Source organism: Haliotis asinina, chromosome 16 (genome assembly GCF_037392515.1).
Source record: "Haliotis asinina isolate JCU_RB_2024 chromosome 16, JCU_Hal_asi_v2, whole genome shotgun sequence".
Lineage (NCBI taxonomy): Eukaryota > Metazoa > Mollusca > Gastropoda > Lepetellida > Haliotidae > Haliotis > Haliotis asinina.
This window is the reverse complement of record NC_090295.1, coordinates 25,854,643-25,879,514: the sequence shown is the minus strand read 5'-3', so window position 1 is coordinate 25,879,514 and position 24,872 is coordinate 25,854,643. Positions and strand designations below refer to the sequence as shown.

At 40.4% G+C, this 24,872-nt stretch overlaps 1 protein-coding gene across 1 annotated transcript in view; it reads right to left on the bottom strand.

The window, feature by feature from the left end:
* LOC137268944 (uncharacterized) overlaps positions 1-24,872 on the bottom strand; it is a 280,426-nt gene that overhangs the window by 239,046 nt on the left and 16,508 nt on the right. The gene's annotated exons all lie outside the window — the stretch shown is intronic.

The following is a 24,872-nucleotide window of genomic DNA, read 5'->3' as shown; positions in this document are numbered from 1 at the left end:
AAGTGTGAATATATTTCAAAGCCAACCAAACTGAAGCGCAACAGTCGTTGACACACTAAGTTCAACTGTTATTGGCAATTATTGATGTAGATATTGTGATCCTCTTTCTTTTGTAGATCATGCTATGAAGTGAAATTGTATGAAATGACCGAAGTACAATTATTGGTGTTAAACAAAATTAGGCGAAATGACTGATCCTCGTAGTCATTTCACGAAAAGACTGACAATTCGACATTTTCAGTCATTTTACGAAATGGCCGATATGGCCATCTGACAATTATATATATTGGACGATAAACTGAGGTTCATATGGATAAGAGCGTCAATGAGCTTTTATTCAATTTGTGTATTTCTAGACGTTTGTACTATGGTGGATTAAGACAAAGTGAGAATGAGTCCCAAGTTATCACCCTCAGGGTTAGAAATAATGGTGTTAAAGAAGATGCGCCCTTGGGCTAATGAAGTTTAAGCACCATTCAATTGTTTACGTCATGTGGCACCGTGGAGTCACTCCAATCTGACGTTTATTTAAATACAGGACAAATTTTAGGGAAAGCAACTTCTTGAGTTTATTTTTACGACGTTTCAGGTTGAGCTGAACTGAACAGTTTATTTAAATGTTATCACACTCGAAATGACGTCATAGGTGATGATTGTGACTTCATTCGACAATTGTGGTTTTCCAAGACGGCGGTCAAGATCCAAGGTAAACAAAGATTAAGGCACAGTCATCAAAATAGAAAGCCTAATACTCGCCTGAACGCCAAGCCGCTCTTACGAAACGAGAGTTTGAATTACTGTAGTCGCCGATTTCGTCAAGTCAGTGTTCCACTGTGATAATATATGTCCCAGATGACATGTAGTGTTCCTGCACTACGCACCCTAAAATCAGATATCGCTCGAATAACATTTTCACCTTCCTGCTACAGTTACCAGTGTGTGTTTCAGGGCCCAATGGGGTTCCAAGAAGGAACAACTGGTCATCGGTATAACATGGTTGTTCAGTATTATGGCCATTTATATTGGTGATTGGATGGTCATGACTGAATGGGGGTCACATTGCCCAGGTGGCGATGGAGTATATCGTTGCTCTTGCAATCGGAAACTATTTTATCTTCGTTATCGATAACTTATGAACTGCCTTGCTGTAACTGGGAATATCGTTAACAGTAGGATAAGCAACATTCTCGAGTCTACACAACGGTTGTTTATGATGATAGCATAGCGTGCAATATTCGGCAGCCTCCACCATCTGCAGATATGTAATAGTGTGCTAAAGTGTGTGAATATTAGTGATATTCGTCATTATTATGGTTTCAAAGTGTTGCGACCTTTCACGCATAAAGAAACTGTATCGGATATTTTTTTATTATATTAGATTTTCGTGTTTATTATGCAAATCGTATTAACTGATTCATACCCCTTCTCAGTGGTGTGTCACCAATAAAATTCAAATAAAATTATTTATAAGTTTTGCATATTTGGAGATATTCAAATTTTGCTCACGGAAGCCATGCAACTCGCAACAGTGGACTGATCTTCCAGTACAATTTCGCTTTGATCTCTTCACAATACAATCCTATTACTTGGACCTGCTTCGACAGCCCTTTGAACACGATTCAGCTGCCAGTTTTAATTTCCACGTTCATCCATATTAGACATTTAGTGATTATTTTCAGATGTATGATTCAAACTGTGCGATAGAACACTGACTTCACATTCCAGATTAAAGTATCTTATATTTATCTGAACGACTATATAAGATGTAGTATGTAATGTTACAAAAGTATCATGTGTTTTGAGTTGTGAATAGTTCTGAGCCGTTGTACTGATCTTATATGCCAGGGCGCACTTACTTGTCAGTTTACGTCTGTGTTGAAGTAACATAATGTTGTGTTTACTGTTTACAGGTAAAAGTGGACACATATGTCATATTTATTGCGCTTTCTGTTTATACTTGTGAATATGACATTTTTGCTAAACTCTCTTTTTCTTCAGTAACAACGGAAATCTGTTGGATATTTGGAAAGGCAAATCGTATATGTAATTGTTCCCGTACATCAGTAAATTATGCTGTTTTATTGGATTGCATTAATGCTGCTCAGTGCAATAATCATTAATGTCTCTACTCTAATTCTCTTCACACAACCGACGAAAACTGCTTCTGCAATCGCTATATACATGCGTCTCTTGTATGCTAGTATACGATTGCTCCCGGAGAGAATATATCCTTCGTCACATTTGTGCCAAGTGTCTGTTCGTCATAAAAGTAGGTAATGCTTTCCGATATGACATGTGCTTCCTCGCCGGTCTAATTTTGACCAGAGAAGTAATATCATATGGTTTATTATTTCCATTTCCAACATGTGCACTTTTGAATAGCTAAGAAATTATTAACATTTCACATTCTGTCCAAAGACAGAATCAACGATAAATTATGACAATGTATAACAATAACGTCAATGACGACCATGATAGATTACAGATAGATCTATATTCGAGCAAACTGATTACTAAGAGAACCAGAGAAGCCTTCAATACACTCACTCCAAAAGGCTCTTAATGGCCACATACTCTCTTCGGCACATAACACCCAGAGAAAACATCATTTTGTATGATCAAGCGCAACTGATAAATTTATACCAGAAATAGATCGCCTTTGAAACTACAATGCTATATAGTGCTACATACATACTACATCAGGTCTTACAATTTAAAAACATCAACAACAAAACCAAAATCCATGTAATTGTCACTTTAAAAAAACACCAACAATATTATAATATGAAGTATATTAAGCAATATACTTCAGGTTTTTTGTTATTAATTGGTGTGTTTTTTTCTTTCTCGGAGTATTCCTGTTGATTTGCAGCAGTGAAAAACAGTCATGTCCTCACCAAAACGCTCCACCCTTCTGCCTGCCTCTCTTCATCTATTCTAATTTCCTCTGTCTTAATATACATCAAACTGCTGTATGTTCTCTGTGTCACCTTATGTTATTTTTGAGAATAAAATTCTGTTCTGTTCTGTTCCCTCACCAAAACGCCCCACCCCTCTGTCTGCCTGCCTCCCTTCACCTATTCAGCTGTGAATTTCAGAATTGGGCTCCATCCATGGGATGTTTGCTGAATCATCACAAGGGCTCGATCTACAGTAAGGTGTGTATTCAACACAAAATCTTTAAAATATAGTTGATAAGCAACCACGTGTGTAACCACCCATGTATTATTACGTATGGCTTTATTAGGCTTTAGCGCATGGCCATAACAGAAGTTGCTAACAATATAATATTGTCCATGACGTCATCTGCGTGCATTTGTATAGATATGCAAATTTATACCGATTTTTCCGTCGACAAGTTCGTCATGCATAAACTCGATCGCAAGCCAGAGAATGTACTTGCACTATGGTCCCATTGTCTTGGTGGTATTGTCGCTGCACAAACAGGCGCTGGTAGCCTGCTGCTAGTCAGCGTTGGAATTAAACCAGCCAAGTCCCGCGTGCTTCAGCCATGGTATTTCACCATCGCTAGGCCCACACCAAACAATTTCAAAGGTTCTATTGTTTATCTCAGTTTGCCCAGCGTGGACCAAAGAAGACAGTTTGTTTGGTCTCCCTTCAGTGCTGAGTCGACCTCCGAGGTCAGTGCTGGCCATGTTGCGACTTCTATGCTTCCACTGCGACGTTTCTCAGGGTAACAGACTCCTTGCATAACATGGCGCGCAAACTACAAATTATTCTTCAGCGCAAGCATGATACCGTCTTTGAATGTTTTTGTTTTTGTTTTTGTTTCCGTAAAGCAAAATGATTCGCAACAGACAAAATGTGAAACTTCCTATTTACTTGTGTTGACTCTTGTCTAGCTGTATGCATTCAATGCAAGTACACAACATATATGTCGAGAAGTATTAAACTGCATCAAAACAACAGCTTTTTTCCGTGACTGTCTTTGATGAATGGCTGAAAGCCGCAACCATTATTGTTTCCTTTCTAGATATACTGCCACCTTATTTATCTCGGAGATCATCATGGACGATTCACATTCTAATAAAATATGTCTGCCTAGCCAAACTTGGATAGCGAACGTCTACGTGGATGTGTACTATGCAGAGAGATTGTCGAGTGAATCCACGCACCAAACCTAATGGTTCTAATATTTCCTTGTTTCTACAATCTCCTACGCTAATCTCACAGCCAGGAAATATTGTTCACGAAATTATGCTTCGATAGAACGATGTTTGGTGACTGCAAATTCAGAATAAAATCAAGTTTTCCAATTTACAAGAGAGAATTAATTTCTCCCATCCCATGTAGTTCTCGGTCAAGGGTTTCCCTCTGGGATAACATGGTCCCAGTGTTAGCCTCCACGCGAAATGAGGACTCCTTCACAATGAAGCAACAGACGGCATGCAACAGTCCTTTTGCATGCCATCATAAACGAGGAACATTTGCATAGCGATGATATCAGTTATGCCTCGCACGGCTGAAATGTGTAAAATATCAAAATGACAATTATCGGAGGGAATTAGATTGAGCAGGGGCAATACTCCCAATAGAGAGCATTCAACACTAATCTAGACGAAATAAATCGAATTTGGCGTAAAGCGAAACATGCAGCAAGACTTTCCTTCCACTATAGTATAGGTTAGAGCCGGTCTGCAAATGCCTTATTTAATAAGCATATCGACTCCATTAATAATAGTGTCACATCGATTTTCACACAAATTCATATTTTTTTGTAGTCGCGTTATTTTGAGATTGCCCATTAGTCCACGGATAATACGGGTTTCATTCCATCTCCGTAAAAGACCTGAATAAGAATGAAGCAAAAGATGTTTAGAGGAATTTATCGCCAAATTTAAAAGGATATTTGTGCTGAAGTCTTAAATCTGATAGTTTTCAGAATTTAAAAAGAGATCTCGGCAGAGCTATAATGGTCATTTCCGGAAATGACGTCATAACTTCGAATTGGCTCCCGAGTTCAATGTTATTGAAGGGTTCCTGCAGGTCGCATCAGTTAACCTTGTTGGAATATAATCTTACGAAAACCAATTCACGTTAACAGTGCATTATTTTGCCTTTGAATATATGAAAAGGAATTTGAAGGAAATAAATAGTTTTCTATGAAAAGAATCGAAAACTTTATTTCATCCCAGTTCACTCCCTCAGACCCAGCTTGGTCCACAGTAATTTTTGGGCTGCCGGATAGAGTCACTCACACTGATGGACATTAGTAATATGTTGGACGCCTACATAGAGTCAAGTACACAGTTGGACATTAGTAACATGTTGGACCAGACAGATTCACTCACACAGTTGGATAATAGTAACATATTGTATATATTGGTATGCTAGTATTGAGAACAGAGGTACAAGTATAATGCCAGGGTGTGCTAGTATTGAGATCAGAGGTGCAAGTGTAATGCTAGGGTGTGCTAATACTGAGATCAGAGGTACAAGTATAATGCCAGGGTGTGCTAGTATTGAGATCAGAGGTGCAAGTGTAATGCTAGGGTGTGCTAATACTGAGATCAGAGGTACAAGTATAATGCCAGGGTGTGCTAGTATTGAGTACAGAGGTACAAGTACATGTATAATGCCAGGGTGTGCTAGTATTGAGATCAGAGGTACAAGTGTAATGCCAGGATGTGCTAGTACTGAGATCAGGGGTACAAGTATAATGTCAGGGTGTGCTAGTACTGAGATCAGAGGTACAAGAATAATGTCGGGACGACACCGGTTAGACTAACAGCTAGTCTCTGAAATGAACGTATTTTACTGAAAAAAAGTGCACAGTGAAATTAATATAATGAAATGGAGCCCTGAGACTTTCTTCATTATCAGCTATGGAAATCTAGACTTGCCACATTTTCTAGACTTGCGTGGGCTTTCTTGGATATATATACTTCAGGGTCTGTACGACAGACTAGACACCGGTATATAGGTGTGCGAATTCGCCGGTCACAGTAAGAAAAGAAGGGCCTAAAATGTCATATTTTGTTTTCTCATCAGCCAGTATTCCCAAATTACTCCTTTACAGCAGTCACATGCTTTGAAGATGTTAATGTATCGTCGATTTAATCAAGTGGAAAATTGCTTTCAACTGTAGCAGCAGACTGATTAATTCAGTTTTATCTACTTGCCGCTAGCTCCCAGAAAATCGTTCCCGTCAATGACCCATAATCAGTTTTTCGCTTAATTTTCGCCAGTTGTCTGTGTTTACATTCACAGACTGAGCTTTTATAATAGATAAGCGCTCTCTTGCGCAAGTAAATGAGAAAATAAATTCTCACCAAGTGTTGTGAATCCACAAAAACGGCACGTAGTCCCCGCCGCCTTGTATGGCGAAGGAGCCCACAGATGACAACGATAATGTGCTCTGTACGCCGCGGGTCTCCAACACCCACAACGCAAGCAAACCTGAACATACTGGCATACGAAAGCATTCCCCAGTATTCTTAACATGTAACCACATCAGATGTATATAAATCTGAGATTATGTACTGGCCTACAAGTAACTGGTATATAGCTCAAAGGTTGATGTAATATTTTGTTCCCATATAACGGCAAGCAGAACACTAATCTTATTGGTGACATGTACGCTTTCCAATAAACTACACAAACATGCATATCCCTCCTCCATCCCCGGAATAGGCCCTGTCGTTGTATATTTACACATATTCATTTCAGAGAGACATGTGAGTGTATATCATAGCATCATAGTGTTGAGTGTTTCAGTGCCTTAGGTCTTCATTCTATGGGGGGCCTTAGCCATGTAAAAAGATTCATCCTGTCGTTATATGAAAACATATTTCTGCCTTACCCCATGATGAGAAACACCTTGCCGTTGTATAAACATGTATTCCTTGCTTACCTCGTCATGGGATACGTCCTGTCATTTTATAAACATATATTCTATGTTTTCCATGTTTATCCATGTTGGGATACCCTTTGTCATTGTATAAACATGCACTCCTTCTTTACCCCCGTGACAAGATAAGTCCTGCCGTTGTGTAAACGCATATTCTTTTTTAACCCCGTGATGGAATACGTCCTGTCGTTTTATAAACATATATTCCTTCTTTACCACCACGTTGAGATACGTCCTGTCGTTTCATCACTTATTCCTTCTTTAACCCGTGATGGGATATGTCCTATAGCTGTATAAACATATATTCTATGTTTTCCATGTTTATCCATGATGGGATAAACTTTGTCATTGTATAAACATGCACTCCTTCTTTACCCCCGTGACAAGAAAAGTCCTGCCGTTGTGTAAACACATATTCGTTTTGTTTAACCCTGTGATGGGATACGTCCTGTCGTTGTATAAATATATATTCCTTCTTTAACCCCATGATGAGATACATCCTCTCGTTTTATCAACATGTAACCCTTCTTTCCTCCCGTGATGGAATACGCCCTGTCGTTGTATAACACATAGTCCTTCTTACCCCCTAATGAGATACATCCTATATATTCCTTCTTTACACCCCGTGAGGAGATACGCCAGTTGTATAAACACACATTCCTTCTTTACGCCCGTGATACAATACGCCAGTTGTATAGACACATATTCCTTATTTACAACCGTGATGGGATACGCCAGTTGTATAAACACATATTCCTTCTTTACGCCCGTGATGGGATACGTCCTATCGTTGTATGAACATATATTCGTTCTTTAACCCTATGATGAGATACGTCCTGTCGTTGTATAAACACATATTCCTTCTTTCCTCCCGTGATTAGATATGTCCTGTTGTTGTATAAACATGTAATCCTTCTTTAACCCCATGAGGAGGTACGTCCTGTCGTTTCATAAACTTGTAATCCTTCTTTTCCCCCGTGATGGAATACGTCCTGTCGGTGTATACAGGTAAACATATATTCCTTTTTTACCACCACGATGAGATACGTCCTGTCGTTTCATCACTTATTCCTTCTTTAACCCGTGATGGGATATGTCCTATAGCTGTATAAACATATATTCCTTCTTTACCACCATGATGAGATATGTCGTTGTATTAAACATGTATTCCTTCCTTACCTCTAGATGGATACGTCCTGTCGTTGTACAAAAGCATATTTCTTCTTTACCCCCTGGTGAGACACGTCCTGTCGTTGTATGAATATACATGATTTCTTTACCTCTAGATGGGATACGTCCTGTCGTTGTATAAATATATATTCCTTCTTTACCCCCGAGATGGTCTACTAAAGTTTTGTCCAGTATCACATGAAAAGACAATAATCAAATTTTGTGCATATGTTGGAAAAGCCGAAGACAAGATTGCGTGAAGACACGTTTAATTAACGTGTCCATGTGTCATCACACAACGCTAAGACACAGGTAACCAATGATAAGTCAAAATGGGAGTGATGCAATATGATACGATTTCAGCCAAGCATCATCGACACGTGATCCCTATAGGGCGTGTTTGCTAAGGGAGATTGTCCCAATCTTCTGTAAGAGCTTTGCTTAGTTCCTGTATGGTTGCTGGAACGACAGGGCGTAGTGAGAAGGGGCTTCAAACGTGTTCTGTGGGGCTGATGCCTAGTGATTGGACTGCCCACTACATGTGTAGTGTCTCATCCAGGATGTCACACCCCCAACACGATCACTGACATAGGTTAGTTTCTTCTAGCTCTGCTGACCTCATCCCAAAACATGGCTGAACCTCCTTCACAGCGGTCATGTACGACTGCACTTGCTTTCTCGAGAATGTGTGTGGCGTCTTACTACAGGCAGTATTCCCTATTATCCGTGAACGGTAATCGCTGCCAGCCGAGGTTTATCCAATCCGAACGTACCTGTCTGAGCTGTCGGGTCGGTGGGATGTGAATGCATGCTCATCCGAAAGTCTCCATGCCTTGCTGATCCAACTTTGACCGACATCAAAGACGATTGCAGTGGGACGTTGTATCTTAACGCACTTCTATACATGTCTGTGCATTTCTCGTGTTTTGCTTTTAGCAAACGGCGTCTTTGACAAAAAGGGGCACAAGTGTGTATTCGATTGTGGATAGATGCTAAATCTTTGAAAATATGTGTAATGAATTCCTGTAACGATTCTGTCACGTCACATCCAAGACTGTTTTCCGAGCACCTCGTGCTTTCAAGCACCTTCATGACTGCATGCCTTTGTCCGTTCATCATGAACCTGAGGTCCTGCTGTGGTTACACAATCATTGTGTACCGTGATATTTCACTGTTTAAATGTTGATTGGTCATCAAAACCTAATCCTTAACAAACTTTGTGTAGTGTATTTCAGGTTCGGCGTTTAGATTAAGGCTTTAATTGCGAGCTTGAAACAATCACTCCACACACACAGGACTTTCTCCTGCAACTGGATCCATGAAAGGAAAGTCTAAATTGGGTACAAATGGTTTTCGTCTCAGTAGAAGCTCGTTCGCTTAAACATTCGTCTGTCGCGGCATGCGATGTTCACATCTGTCCTGGAGTGGCGGGAAACGGGGGCTCATTTCAATGCCTTCTTCGACCAAAATCATACTTCTGCTTGTGCCAGAGCAACTGCACCACCACAACCCATATACAGACGTCATCTAACAGCCTGGCAAGATGGCGATCGCCTCACAGTTAGTTCTTGCTTCAATGTTGGACGCAGCGTAGCGTTTTCCGCCATTTAATATTTCTTACAATTTGAAATCTGCTCGATTAATTTCATCGGTCATTTGAATAAAAGAGGTACTTATGCTCTTGTTTTTGAGAGAACCTTTGGTCAGCCTCCTTCCTTCCTGATCTGAGTTTCTAAGCTCAATATCATTCATGACAATCATATGTCTGCAACAGTTCTGCGCACTCTTCGTTCACGATTTTGGTAATGTAGCTGGTGGAATTGATCTTCATGCAACCGTTACCAAAGACGACATGCAACTACATATGATCGAACACAACCACATGCGGCCACACACAATCACACATGGTCCACACACGGTTACACACAACCACATACGGTCACACACAACTACATACGGACATACACAACCACTTACGTACGGTCACACACAACCACATACGGCCACACACATCCACACGCGGTCACACACAACCACACATGGTAACACACAACCACATATGGTCACACACAACCACACACGGTCACACACAACCACGCACGGTCATATACAACTACATACGGTCAGACACAACCACACACGCTCACACACAACCACATACACTCACACACAACCACATACAGTCACACACAACCACGCACGGTCACACACAACCACGCACGGTCATATACAACTACATACGGTCAGACACAACCACACACGCTCACACACAACCACATGCGTTTGGCTAGACAGCAAGACTACACTGAACTACATCGAGCTACACAGGGCAACACATGACTACACACATCTGCTTTCTAATGATTTAAATAACGTTATTGGAAGCAACCATGATATAAGTGGTTTAAATTAAACATGCTAATGTGAAGTTATTGATGTTGCCATTGTTTGAACACCTGGACCGATGACCATGCGGATGTAGACCGTGACACACCTGCACAATGGAGGTGATACATTCATAGATACCTGGATGCAGAGGAGAGGACCATTCACCAAATTCTGGAACAGGTATATGGTATTCTAAAGCAGGTAGTCTTTAGTATATGGGCAGTAGACAAGTAGGGTAGGTGCAGCTGTAGCCTAAGGATTGTGGGTGAGTAGGGTTGACAGTAAGTTCAAACTCACCCTATTCAGACACCTACATGTAAACTGCGCATGTCTTCAAGTTACTTTGTGGCTGTATTAACTGCAACCATCACCATCTCCATCCCCCATCCTCCCCCACTTCCTTGTCAAAGTCTTGGATGATGAAGAGGACAATGACTGCATGGCTCTCTATGGGAGAGTACAAAGGGGGTCTATGGTAACCCCGTCCCTGAAAGAATGGTGTATCACCCAGATCAACCTGGCGAAACTGATCGTCGATAACCTCGAAGCTACACAATGGCTGAGTAATTGGTGTCGTTTGACTGTCAGAGAATCAAGGCAATGTCTCACTTATCGGTGTTGGCCGAATATGCGGAAGATGCTGACACTGGTCTCTGCCACATGTTGCTATGTGATATGCGTGTGTCCTGAATGAAAAAGAGGCGGATGTCATTATTGTAAGTCACAAACGGTATTCATGTATAATGGAGTGAGTTCTCGACTGGGACTGGAGTGTTTGTTTCTGGAGCCCCAACAACGGAAAATGAGGTACGAGTGTTCAAAAGGTTGTGCCCATCAGACGGTGTCGATACGATACTGTCATGATTTCGGGATGAGACCCGGGTGAACATGTAAATACGATTTGAGGGATTCCTGCCACAGTACTTTAAAGACGTTACTAACGATGATGCTCTAAAAGCTGCTATCATCTCAAACATAATCATGCATTATAAGATGAGTCTTAACAGGACTTATACCAACAAAGGGACACCGCGTGATCAACACCTGCAATACTGATAATCAATCAAAACATACTCCAAAGTTTAATTACATGTGGAATGTTTGTCTACATTTTTAGTCCATATCTGAAATGTCATTTTGCATTTAGTTATCAAAATACATTGAGTGAAGGATGTGTTATTTGTTACCTGTCACTTCTATCATAGACACCTGAGTCTAATAAAGTCAACCATTTAACACCGTGGCGTGGCTGCAAAACCTATTACATATGGGATACAGATATAATCTGCCGCGAGACTCTTTTGTTGGATGTCTCTCGAAGCTGACACGAGAACGTGACGGGATCTTGCGTCACTGTTCGCGATACCTGTTGCGCGTATATCTGTATGGCAACCCATGGGGCATAGCTGTCATTCCCCAGTCAATGCTTTATCGTTCAAGAAAGCAATTTATCAGGCCCTTTAGAAACGACCTATGAGCCTTCATCCAACCGTTCATAACAAAATCTCACCGGGGTTTCATATCATATTCATGTATAGAAAACATTGCCAGGTAAATCTGCTGGATTATTCACTATCGTTGACCCAACATTGGCCCGTGGCGAGAAAAGGAAACGCGAAAATGTTGTCGACTATTGTTGAGATAATTTTGATATTGACTCGGAAATAACGCTTAGTGTATGCATGGTAGAGTCTGTCTGTACGCATGGGATATTACAGTGCAGAAATAACGTACTCAAATTATTTAGAGGTGACTCGGTATATACCTTGTGGTGTTACGGGTGGAAGGAAGGGGTCGGGTACACGCTGCACACAAAAAGCAGTTTATTATATTATATTATATTATATTATATTATATTATATTATATTATATTATATTATATTATATTATATTATATTATATTATATTATATTATGCCATAACATCTCCATAAGGTATCAGTAATACCTACCTACATTACATTCATATAGCTATATGATTTGCATACATTACTGGAATGTCTTTTATATAAAGAATTCCTTTTTCGTATTTTTCTCTGTTTTAATGCGATTTAATGGATATATAACCAAACCACTTGCACCTGTTTTATATCACAACGATAAAATAAATGTTCCCAACGAGGAAGAATGTTATTGTGTGTCACAAAGTGATTTTTAAACTTTGTCATTGTGTTGTATCATGAAAGACCATTTCACTCCCCCAACAACCGAATGTAGCCTGAAGCATCATATTTCAGTCAACACTTGGCAAAACAAATTTGAAATGCTCTTTATATGAAAAATCTGATGTGTTCCGCTGTGTCTGAGGTATTCGATATGGGAATGGTGAGCCTATCAACTGTACTTAATGTTTCCGTTTTGCTCAAATCATTTTCTCATTTAGTTATCATACAAAGGCAAGGGTTAGGATTTCCTTTTCAACAACTCTTTCATGCTACCTGTATGAAACTCATAAAATGTCTACAACCTTTAGAAGGGAACATTTAGTTATTGCACGAGGCGTCTGACTTATGAATCATGCCCCGTTTCCCATATTGATTCCTTGCTGTAGGCCGCATACAGTTATAACATTCCTTCATTGATATCGCACAGTGGAGACACGCCTACCGTACCTAATTTGCATATGCACCTGTTTACCGCGCATGTGGAACACGCCTAATGACAAAATATATGTGTCATGGCGTACTGCATGCCACAGAAGTTGAAAATCTGATTAATTAAAGTTCCCCTCTTCAGGACCAGTGCATTTATTAGAGAAAAGAAATGTTTTATGAACGAAGATATTCAATTTTAATTAGTCCGGTAATGTTGATCCCAGCACGAGACATGCTCAGTTAAAGTTAATATGGTAGTGCTACAATACCTGAGCTGAGGATGGACAGGTTTCGCGGAATGTTCATAGATTAGAAGTGACACTAGGACATGATAATTGACACTGCAGGTTATTTGGAATAATACTATTCAGTTGTTTGATTCTAGGTTTATCAGACTTCACAAAGGGGTTTAAAGTAATAAACTACAGTGCAAGCTACAATATTACTTGAATTCTTAAAATGAATAATTATATGATCTCAGATGATATTACAGAAATGCCCAGTCAAACAGAGTATGCCTGAACGTGCCATTGATTCGGGATACGTTCAAAGATGTCGGAGCTGAGCACATCCTAGCTGCCCGTGCCCGGACATCACGTGATAATTGACAGTTAATATGTCAGATTATGTTATAGCGGAATAGTTTACATTAATTGTTAATGAAAAATGTGAAGTGATATTTACCTCTATTTGCATAGATTACACTGGTCAATACAGAATGACTAATTGTTTAATAAAACAACCCATACAAACTGAAGTTCTTGAGTTCGGTGTTTTGTCGACTGTTACCTACTGCTTGTCCCAGTGGGTGTGGGCTGGTTGAAAACCCATATTATTATCGCTAAGACAGTCAGGTGCTCAATTAACTTAATGGTAATACATTGCATCAGATTGTTTTGCTGCACCTGAGCCTACAATAAATGAATGAGTTTCAACAGTTGAATAAAATGTACATTAAAAGCATTACTCATATGAGAAACTTTATATTTACGCACTTGCAACTGGAAAGATTTTGCTCGACAACTAGGATTTGTTCTGGAACGACATGGTCACGCCTGAGGGTTTTCGTCTGTTGGAGATGTGTGTGCCGTGTACAGGTGTAACAGCCTGGTCTGAGTAGTGGAGCGTGAAAGGCCGGTGTGTTGTTTGTCACGGTTCGAGGAACACTTGGGGACGGTCTCCTGACGGGTACCCTTGACACCCCCCTCCCTCTACCCTGGAGGGCGTCCTCTAGGGGGAAAGCCTTTCAAATCTTGCTAAATCTCGGAGGAGCAGCTGTCGATCAGTGTCCGTGCCAACATCTTTCCTCCATCTGTCCACTAAGCCTTTTTTTCACGTTTAGAGGGCCGAGATCCTAGACATTGTGTGATGTCCCTTGAACTTCGGGTCATGACTCAGGACCAACAACAACCACGACACAATACACAATGAACATTTGGCGACTTGGACTTTAAGGGCGTCAAAATAATACATTTTATGTTGTGGTATTGTGAGGTAGTTAGCCAAAGAATGTAGTGTCATTGTTGACCGAACATTATTGTCAAAATAGAAAGTCAAAGAACAGTGATGTAATAATATAAAATGGTTGCAGAACAATAACACATAGTGGATGTTTTATTACCACGTTCAGAAAATACCTCAATGCAAACAGTTCACGCGTGCTTGGCACTACTTTCCTCTATATAAACACTAGACGTTACCAAATCATCACACAATGTAAGTATACAATCTTACTTTAATTCTATTGTTGGGCTAAAAGGGTCATGATTGACCGCCAGTAGTTTGGTCACGCCTGACCGCCTGCCCATAACGGTCTAGACAAGGTCACCGTAAGCTATTAACTTGGTCAAATCAAGGCCTCTGAGTGACCACCCTTCTACAGCTGTGTACACATTTAGTGTTATACTAATTACCATTAGCGCCTGATCTGACAACAATATTGCTGGACTTTTAACACCGTAGCGCAAACTGCACGGGCAATAAAAGGTTGATAGCATGTTGATAGATTCCATCTCGTTCTTGATTTCGTTAACGGCTGTGAGTGCGTGTTGTGACATTGGGGGGATATGTGAAGCTCATGAAATTTACAGTCCTAATCATAAATTTCCGTTCTATTTACTAATCTGGAAGCAGATCATATGATGAAGATTGTTGGCCCGGAAGTAAGCCTGTATACTTGAAGTGGCCATTGATCAATTGTGAAGAACTTCAGTCCGGTTGGTCTGCAATCTCTTGATGGTCTCTTGTAGTAATACATTCAACACACACACACACTTTGTACTTGGCCTATTGTACAGCAACCCTTCAGTATACAATCTGGTCAGGTATGGGGCCTGATATAAGTATATGGTTTAGATTATAGTGCAGCAGATTTAGTAACGTTCAATTTTTTGTACTATTTAACAAATATATTATACTTTGAGAGGCAGTGATGGAATGGTGTGGCATGATACTTATGATGATGCTTACAACAAACAAATAATACATGAAGCTCTCCTTTAATACCACAATAACAAAGAGGACAAATGGTATCCATGTGATTTACACCATTCTCACGAAAGACGTGTACTTCTGAAACATGATTTACAAAGTGGTCGTACATTTGGGTGAAGCAGTACACAGGTCTACTCAGGCTGTTGACCTGGCTGCATCTGCTGGTTATGGACTACACGTGATATTATCTGTGAAATAGCTATCATTGAATCTAAATATCCCTGATTCAGATACCATTGACCATCCATGTATATCCGCAGCATCCGATGGGATTACCATGTAGGTCAGCTTCGTTTCGCTCTCACACCGTTACGTAAGTGTTCATCCCTTCGAGCTGCCCGCCAGGTGACAGGTATCACTATGTGCCTTGCCTTGACCGTAATTAAATCCACACCGTCTTAATCCCACCATAATGTCAATCAGTTGATGCTGAACACTGATATAACCTGCTGACATAGCCGCACATGTCATGAAACCTTGCGTCAAGCAGCTACACATAGACTGACATGTATTTGGCCAGGGGAACAGACAAAAGGGGACGCTTTTGTTCACTTCCTTGTACAGTCCTGAAATGCTGAAGTTTTGTCGAAGTACATTCCGACTGGCCCGTCTTTCTACACCAACTTAGACTAACAGCTAGTCTCTGCTGAAATGAACATATTTTACTGAAAAAAAAGTTCATGGGAAAAAATAGCTAAATGAAATGGAGCCCTGAAACTCTTCATTTTCAGACGGCGCAGCTAAGGAAATCTAGACTTGCCACAATTTCAAGACTTGTGTGGGCTTTCTTGGCTATATTTACTTCAGAGTGTGTATGGCAGACTAACACCAACTATACAGGAATAAAGGTTGTGGTTTATCTTTATCCGAAGTTTTCCAGATGCATTACGTATTTTCCTCTTTCCGCCCTGTCACCATCGTTGATTAAAGAATGTTCCTGATTGCATTCCATGTTTAATGAGGACTGTTGTCTGTCAACAAGATCCTCCCCATGGCCATTGACAAATGTAGTCGTTTACATAGCTCGACCTGCAGACATTGCAGTCGTGTCCCTCTAGATGTTGGATACTGGATAATGTCTAACGGTAAATGGGGAATCTTCCAATGCTCCCTGGTAAAGAATGGAAAACAGAGAGCCAGTGAATATATTCGTATATCCAGGGGGAGTAAATATTGTAAGGTTGCTGGTGTTCAGGTAAAAATGTAAGGGGTAAGATCAGGTTTGCAGGTAGATAGAAAGATGTGGACATAGGGGCATATGGGATATATTATGCATGCTGAGGGCGGGAGTATCTCTGAAGTTAAACCCTATGTAAGAAATATGTGTAAGGTTTGGTGAGCACACAGCCAGCCCTGGAGGCAGTAACCAACACTAATCTCACCATTGTGCCTGTTTTGAGCTTGTCAAAACATTATTCAACAAGTCAGATTTTCGCCGGACAAGAGTTTCATAACATTATATTCTTTCCGTCACGCCATTGTCACCCCCACACGGGCCGACGGTGTGCTCTTGAAGGTACGGTGCCGGGTTTGATCTGTATTCTCTTGTTCCCATCACAGTCGCCCTGTTGATACTAGAGGGCTCGTAGACGTGTAGGTATTGGTCACGCGGACGGGAACTGACTGTCTGACTGACTGACGTGAAATCTTTCTGACATTGTCTGTCTAGCGCCCACTCATCTGAACAGGGAATCTTTTCATATTTCACACTTCTGAGTGTGTGTGATGTGTCATATACTGTCAGGTCATAGAGGTGTATATGTGATGTGTCACATACTGTCGCGTCTTACAGTTGTATGTGAGCTGTGTCATGTACTGTCGCGTCTTGCAGTTGTATGTGTGGTGTGTCAAACATCATACCGTTCGTTCGTTCGGTTAGGTGCTTCTAAGGTCGCATTCGCCGATTGGCATGTCGGCAGACTCACATACCATATCACCGTTCTCCCTGATGCTTGTATGATATCATCAGAGGTCCCTGATGCTTGTATTATATTATCAGATCTCCCTGATGCTTGTATGACATACACGTATCATGTATTTACAAATCTCCATGATGCGTGTGATAAACATGTATCATACATTATCAGATTTCCCTGATGTTTGTGTGTTACATCACACGCCAGTAAAAATATACCGTGACCATAATCATATGGCTAAGGTGCTGGAAACCATTATTTATTGTTTTGAATAAGAAAACATTTTTAGATAATTATTTACCTTGGAGATCCAGGCCTTGGTATAGAATTTTTATCTTTCAAACCTGAAAAATGTATTCTAATGGAAAAGAAAAAAAACCAATTCAGTTATTCGAAACAGGGATCAACTGTCGTTCTCCTTTGCACAAGAGAGACAGGGCGATTGCCCCTCGAACCACATTACTAAATCAGCATTATTTAAATAGAAATAATCACGAACCTCATACAAATATCAGCCCTGTCAAGATGTGATGGGACTATATGAAAGGCATGTCAATCATGAATGCAAGTGAATAATGAGGGGATGTTGTAGGGATATTGCAAGAAAGTGTTTGGGTAACGCGAACCATTCAGCAATATTAAGAACACCAAAGTATTTGACGTGCTTCTTTCAAACGTTATCACAACAAAATGAATGACAAGGTTCAAACAACGTTTGTTTTTTGGTTATTTGGATATCCTCACGTTTTGCAGTTGTCATGAGGATAGTTGCATGTGTGTTCTGTCATATAGTTGTCACATCTTGCAGTTTGATGTATGTGTTATCATATCTTGCAGTTGCATGTGGTCTATGTCTAGTCACGTCTTACAGCTCTATGTGTGATGTCTCATATAGTTGTCACGTCTTACAGCTCTAGGTGTGGTATATCATATAGTTGTCTCGTCTTACAGCTCTATGTGTGGTATATCATATAGTTGTCACGTCTTACAGCTACATCATATAGTTGTCACGTCTTACAGCTCTATGTGTGGTATATGATATAGTTGTCACGTCTTACAGCTCTATGTGTGGTATATCATATAGTTGTCACGCCTTACAGCTCTAGGTGTGGTACATCATATAGTTGTCACGTCTTACAGCTCTATGTGTGGTATATCATATAGTTGTCACGTCTTACAGCTCTATGTGTGGTATATCATATAGTTGTCACGCCTTGCAGTTGCGTGAGCGTTATATCATATATACTTACATTTCGCATTTGCATTTACATCATACAAAATCAGTGACATCTCACTCTTGTATGTGTCATATATACATGACACTGCCAAGTCTCCCATATAATAAAAATGTAGCGTTCTCTTCGTCTATCCATCCTCCATTTGTCTTTGATTCGCTCGGGGCGCCCCTTACCTCTTCAAACTATCTTGTCGCTAATGTTGTATTCGTAAAATGCCCCTGAAGTATACATTATACTTATTCACCTTCGCCGATTTAGACGGCTCACCCGTTTTATTTGGCAAATGCATTTCCTTTGATCAGAGGTCAAAGCGCGGGAAAGTACGATAGTAAATGTTTATTTATTGTTATTTTTTACGCTTAAAGACAGCTAACCTCAATACGTCTACACATTACTGGACAGTAACTCAAGGACTTCTAGGTTGAAAGACTGTCTCTATTTTGTTTGGAAAGGGTTTTTAGATTGTATACTTGTAAATCAGATAATATCGCTGGCATTATGTTCTCATGACATTGTTCTACATTTTTTGTTGGTTAATCACAACACGGAAAACACTGGTACGTTGGATGGTTGTCTTATAAATATTTATTGCTAAGCACTTTGAAAAAACATAAAACTCAATTAGCCACTAACTCTCACGTTCACCCTTAACCTCATGACTTGTTGCCAACTGTATGGCCTGGTGGTCGTAGGAAAAAATGTCCTCGGTAAAAAGTTCATTTTGTTGTGAATCTGATTTAGTTATGTCTCTTTGACAACATTAATTTAAAAAACACTCAGATAAATCGGTGTTAGAACCTACACCAAGACGTCGCACTCACTGTAATAAAGAAGTTGACGTGGTTTTCCTTTATCTTCGTCTTCACAATTTCTGAAATGCCTCTCAAAGAAGTTTTGCATTGTTGTTAGATCTTTAAAACGGCATCTAAATAAACACGACGGTCAACGGATTAAATATCTAAACTGGTCTTTGATCTGTAGTAAAAAAACAATTCCACCATAGAAGTCATTCAGATCAACAGGGTTTAAAGCTGACTTAGATGGTCAAGTACACCAAACACGCAAGTCGAAAAGCCAAGAGTGTACTGAAACGTAGTAGCTAGTCCAGCACATTTCTTGTTAGAAAATGAAAAGGGCACTTTTTCCATGGACTTTTTAATGACCTTGGCATAATTAGTAATTTTGTACGCAAGACTCTTTTTCAGTCGAACAGCACACAATATCCCAGTGGACAGTACTGGTGTATACTAGTAGTCTGTTATCAGGTCATTGTAAAAAGATATGTATCACTTGTGGTAAGTAAGAATATATAAATATGCCATGGGAAAATTCAGTTTCTTACTCTTTGTGTTTGTCCGGGGTTTGCTCACCACACGTTCCTGGAATGATGTATTTACGTCAATACAGTGAACTATTTAATTCCGCTTGATTAAATCGATGATGTTTGTACCACTGCATATGAAATGAAAATCGTTCAATGGACAGGCCGTTGAGAGCTATTAGGAAATATTCCACGTCGTGTACCTGTACTGACTAACCTGTCGTTAATCGGTATTGTGGACAAGGAACGGTGTACACTGTACATTCATAACACATGGTTGGATGTTACTGTGCTGGTGTTCTTGCCGCGTGTAAGATGTCCGCTTAACTCTGATGTCGTGTCGCATGAAAACAACCCTGCGACATTCATGTGAAACTACACGGAGGTTTCATGGCAAAGAATACAGATGCGAATCGAAAAGGGAGAAAACGAACAAATACGCACTCCATATTCTATACGCGTTCAATAAACACTTCATACCTTCCATACACACAACATACTCTGCATATCCCCATGAATAACAATATGCGTACACATTAAAAGCACATTATTGGTTCGGGCTCCTCTTGAAATTGAAAACTGGTAACATATTACACAAAGGACTGCATTTGTACTTTATACAACACATTAATATACAAAAGTCACAATGAGAAACATGGCTAGACTTATGCTTAGTCTCCGAACATATAATTCTGATTGTAAAAACAAACTTGTTTAAATTGAAAAGGAGCCCAAGGCCGACCTGGCGAAATCTAGACTTACTGTATATAGAGCCTTAGCTTGCAGGAGGGGCTAGGCTGTAGGGAAAACAACGTGGTTCAGGGATTGTGACACAGTCTAAAACATGGGCTCGTCAAGGAATTCCACTCAGATCACATCTCCACCTCCACCCCTACTCCACCCCCAGCAAAACAGGACAGGACAGTCAGATATCCTTTCCTAAAAAGATAGGGAAGACTTTGTCTGTTAGTCTGTTGATATAGAACTTTGTTACACTGATCGCCTCAGATTCATCATTTTGGGAGACATAACACTAAGAGTTAAAGGACCCAAAGTTCCCTCAAGGCTGACAGAAAAAAAACCAGACTTAAATCAAGCGACACGGAGGACCCAGCTGAGCCAGTAGCATTAAGAATTCTTAATTTTGATGGTAACCAATGTGTTAAGAATGGTCTTAAAAGCTCGTAGGGCTACGAACATTTTGAGAATAGCTCGCCTGGTGTACATGAAAACCAACACTAAGTACAAACAGTGTATGTCGTGGATGTCACTTTATGTGCCGTCACTGGTTCAGTAGACTCATATCTGAGTGTAACAACCCGCAACACATAACACGTTTCTAACGACTCTGAGGCACATCCCGTCATGTTGGCAATGGGGCAGAACCCTTCCCAGCTGACCAGAACACAGATCACATGCAGCGCCAGGCATTTCTATCAATCACTAGGCTCTTGTCATCGGGGTTGTAGCTTGTTCATTGGCTTATAATTCACCCATGCTGCTTCGCTCACTTGCACTGACTGGGTTCCTTCAAAAATTATCTCTATGACAATTTCCATATCTTTCCTGTCACTATTTTGCATCTCTTACAAGACCACGTGATGAAATACACCAATCACACCTGCCGTTACATTAATCAGTGTCTCCCTTCTTATCTCCCCTTAATGGTCGCGTTGAGGGCCTTGTGGTTGGGGGTTATCATTAGCGGCCGCTGTTTCGTATCAGGCGGCCATGACACTGGGCAAATCTTTAAGCGTAACGGTTCCAAGATACTGGCAATTTGTGCCACCTAGAAAGTCACGATAACACTCCACGCCACCCCATAAAGTCAGTACGATCTCATATTTCTGTTGTCATATTTCTAATTTCAACCCCGTCCCTTTTCGAAGATATCAAAATCTTGACAGTTCACAGTATTCACACGTCATATCGTTCCGGATTCTATAGTCTCCAGTTAAACATTAACAAGAGTAGTTATCAATATTGTGCATAATATATATTAACTTCGGTAATGGATATGTTATTTGATAGATTGACTGACGGAGCTATCAGAATTAGCATGGAATATTGTGAAAGATTTGATCTTAAAATTCTTTTAAAGTTTTTCCAGTAACATGTGAGGTTGGCATGACTGTGTGGTGACCAAGCCTCCTGACCGTATTGATTGTATGAGGCCAAACCCCTGTCGTCTAGGTATGTGGACATATCATATCTGTTCTGTTGCAGTGTGTGCACTGGGGACACACATCTGATTTATGGATGCATCCATTTTCTCTGACATATTAATATTTCATCATCTGCATTGCATAAAGTTTACGACGGAGTTGATACCGGTTAGTACCCTTTCAGCCCATGTGCACCCATAGCATCGCTCTAACTCTGCCATACACACCCTGAAACAACCTAGCCAACATAAGCCACGGAAGTCTGGGATATGTGGCAGTTCGCGTCCTTGTGTTGAGAGGGTATGATTTCTAAACTGTTTGCATTTACAGGTGAATGCGAACATTGGCATGGACCAGGTGGTAATGAACAAGGTGTTGGGGGAGATGGTCCGGCAATAACTATTTCTGTCACAACACTTTCAATGTCATGTCAGTGATGGTTGATGAGAATCTTTACTTGTGTTGTCAAATTCTGAGAAATATAACTTTTATTTAGTCTCAGCCCAACGTGTAGTCTCTGAAATGAATGTAGTTTACAGAAATAAATTCGAGAAGTTCTCTTAGTTTCGTTTATTTAATTTTATGAAGATAATTTAACACCGTTTTACCTGTAAAATATCCTAATTTCGGAGACTAGATCTTAGTCTACATCAAACCATACATTTTCAGGCGAGACCACTAGAAAAACGAGCCCATTTGAATTGAAAAGGAACCCCAGGGCGACCAGAGATTCAGAATCTGAGGAAATCACTGGGAGGTTTCACTTTGGGCATTAGTATTGCACATAGTCAGTAGGGGCGCGAGACAGACAAGCGAGACCACGTGTATCCCATGAACATTTAGTGTCACAAAGACTGTCCCCATGCAAACTAATCACTTGTCCCTGCATACCACTTCCCCGTCTTCTGTTCCCATCAAAATGTGTCTTCATCCGCACACCCCTCGTAAATTGCCCACATCTATTTACCATCAACAGTTTGCGTCTTGCCAGCTGATGTATAGCCTCCTCTCACCCCGCCCCCGACCGAAGACCTTCATCATGTGCCTCGGTGTCGGCCCAGGTAGCAGCCCCGGCTGAATATATGGCTATGTCTCAACCCCAGTGGAGGGAGAAAACAGTGACTTCCCGACCCCAGGGATAAAGTATATCAGGCGTGGGACGTTTGTATACAACAGTCTATGATATGCTGATGGGATATTTCGAGTGTTTAAAATGTGTTACGATTCATTTTGTGAATTTGTAAGAAAATAGTTTGATGTTTAACAAACTATCAGTAAATGTTTTTTTCCTGTGAAGTGAGAGATGCGTCAAGATGTATATGTGTGGATCATTATTGTCCGGTCCAGCTATATATAACGTTTCTTATCACTTGCACCTACAAATCACGATTGTGTGGACCTCCTCTAAGAACCAGTATAAAGAGTATCTAATATAGAAGTAATTTGTGATTAGACAGTTCGGTGTTGGTCATGGGTTTGTGCCCTCCAGTATTCTCGACAGTTCGGTGTCGGTCGGGGATCATTGCACAGGTTCTCACGATAGTTCGGGCTGTCTGAAGACAGGATTAGATATTTACGTCTATTGCATTAATCTATGATTCATTTCATACATGATATTATTGACTTGTTTTGAAATGTGAATAGTACAACACTTTCATGATTTAAGCACATTAAGCTGTTTCGTATTGTATTGTAATTAATATTTTACAGCACAGTGTATCATCAGTTTACTGTTCATTTTATGGGGATGTATTTGTAAATGCCATTTGTAGGAATTACCATCAAGCTGAATGGACCCGGGTGCCGTTGTTAAAAGCAACCTGCTCTACATACGTCAATGCTTAAGATCACCCTAGCCCAATGATATGTTTGTACAAAGTCCCACATGTCGGAGTGATCCAGATCTCATTCTTCCTTGGTCACGACGCTGACCAAAGCTTACATAACGCCAAATGTTTTCCCATAGACTTCCATGGTAACCTTATATCTATTTCTGGTCAGACTGTCCGGTTAACTTTCCAAGCAAATGAAGCTGAACAAATCAACCCCAGTTCCGCACCAAATATCACTGGAAAATTTCTGCACACACAATAAGCTCAAGTCAGGTTGATAAAGTGATAGCACTAAATGCTTACAGTTGTGGCCAGGTTAATTATTGGATGGATCCACTTTAAAAAGAAAAACATAAACATCTTACACTATTGCATCCAATCACAGCTGTCACTTCAGTTATTTACATACGGTACTCGTTCAGGGAGCTTGTGATTCTGATTTAGTGTTGTGGAACCTAAAGGCCTAAGCCATCTTCGCTTCATCTGCGTCTGTCTGGTGGGTGCGAGGTCGATGGTTCGATTATCGGTCGCGTCATACCCAAATAAGTTCAATTCATATCAGTTCAGCATACTTTGTTGAATACATATCAGAAAGAGTACCTATGTTGTACAAGCCATGATAACGTGCCCACATGTGTTGTTCAAGTAATGTTAACGTATCCACTTGTGTTGATTACGTATCAGACAGAGCACCTCTGTTGTACACGCCATGTTAGCGTACACACCTGTGTTGATTATATATCAGAATACCTCAGTTGTACACGCCACAGTAGCGTACCCACCTATGCTTTATGCAACATGTTAGTTCGTGTACCATTGTTGTACACATGTCAACGTGAGTATCTATGCTGTACACACCATGCAGCAGGCAAATCTGACAACGAG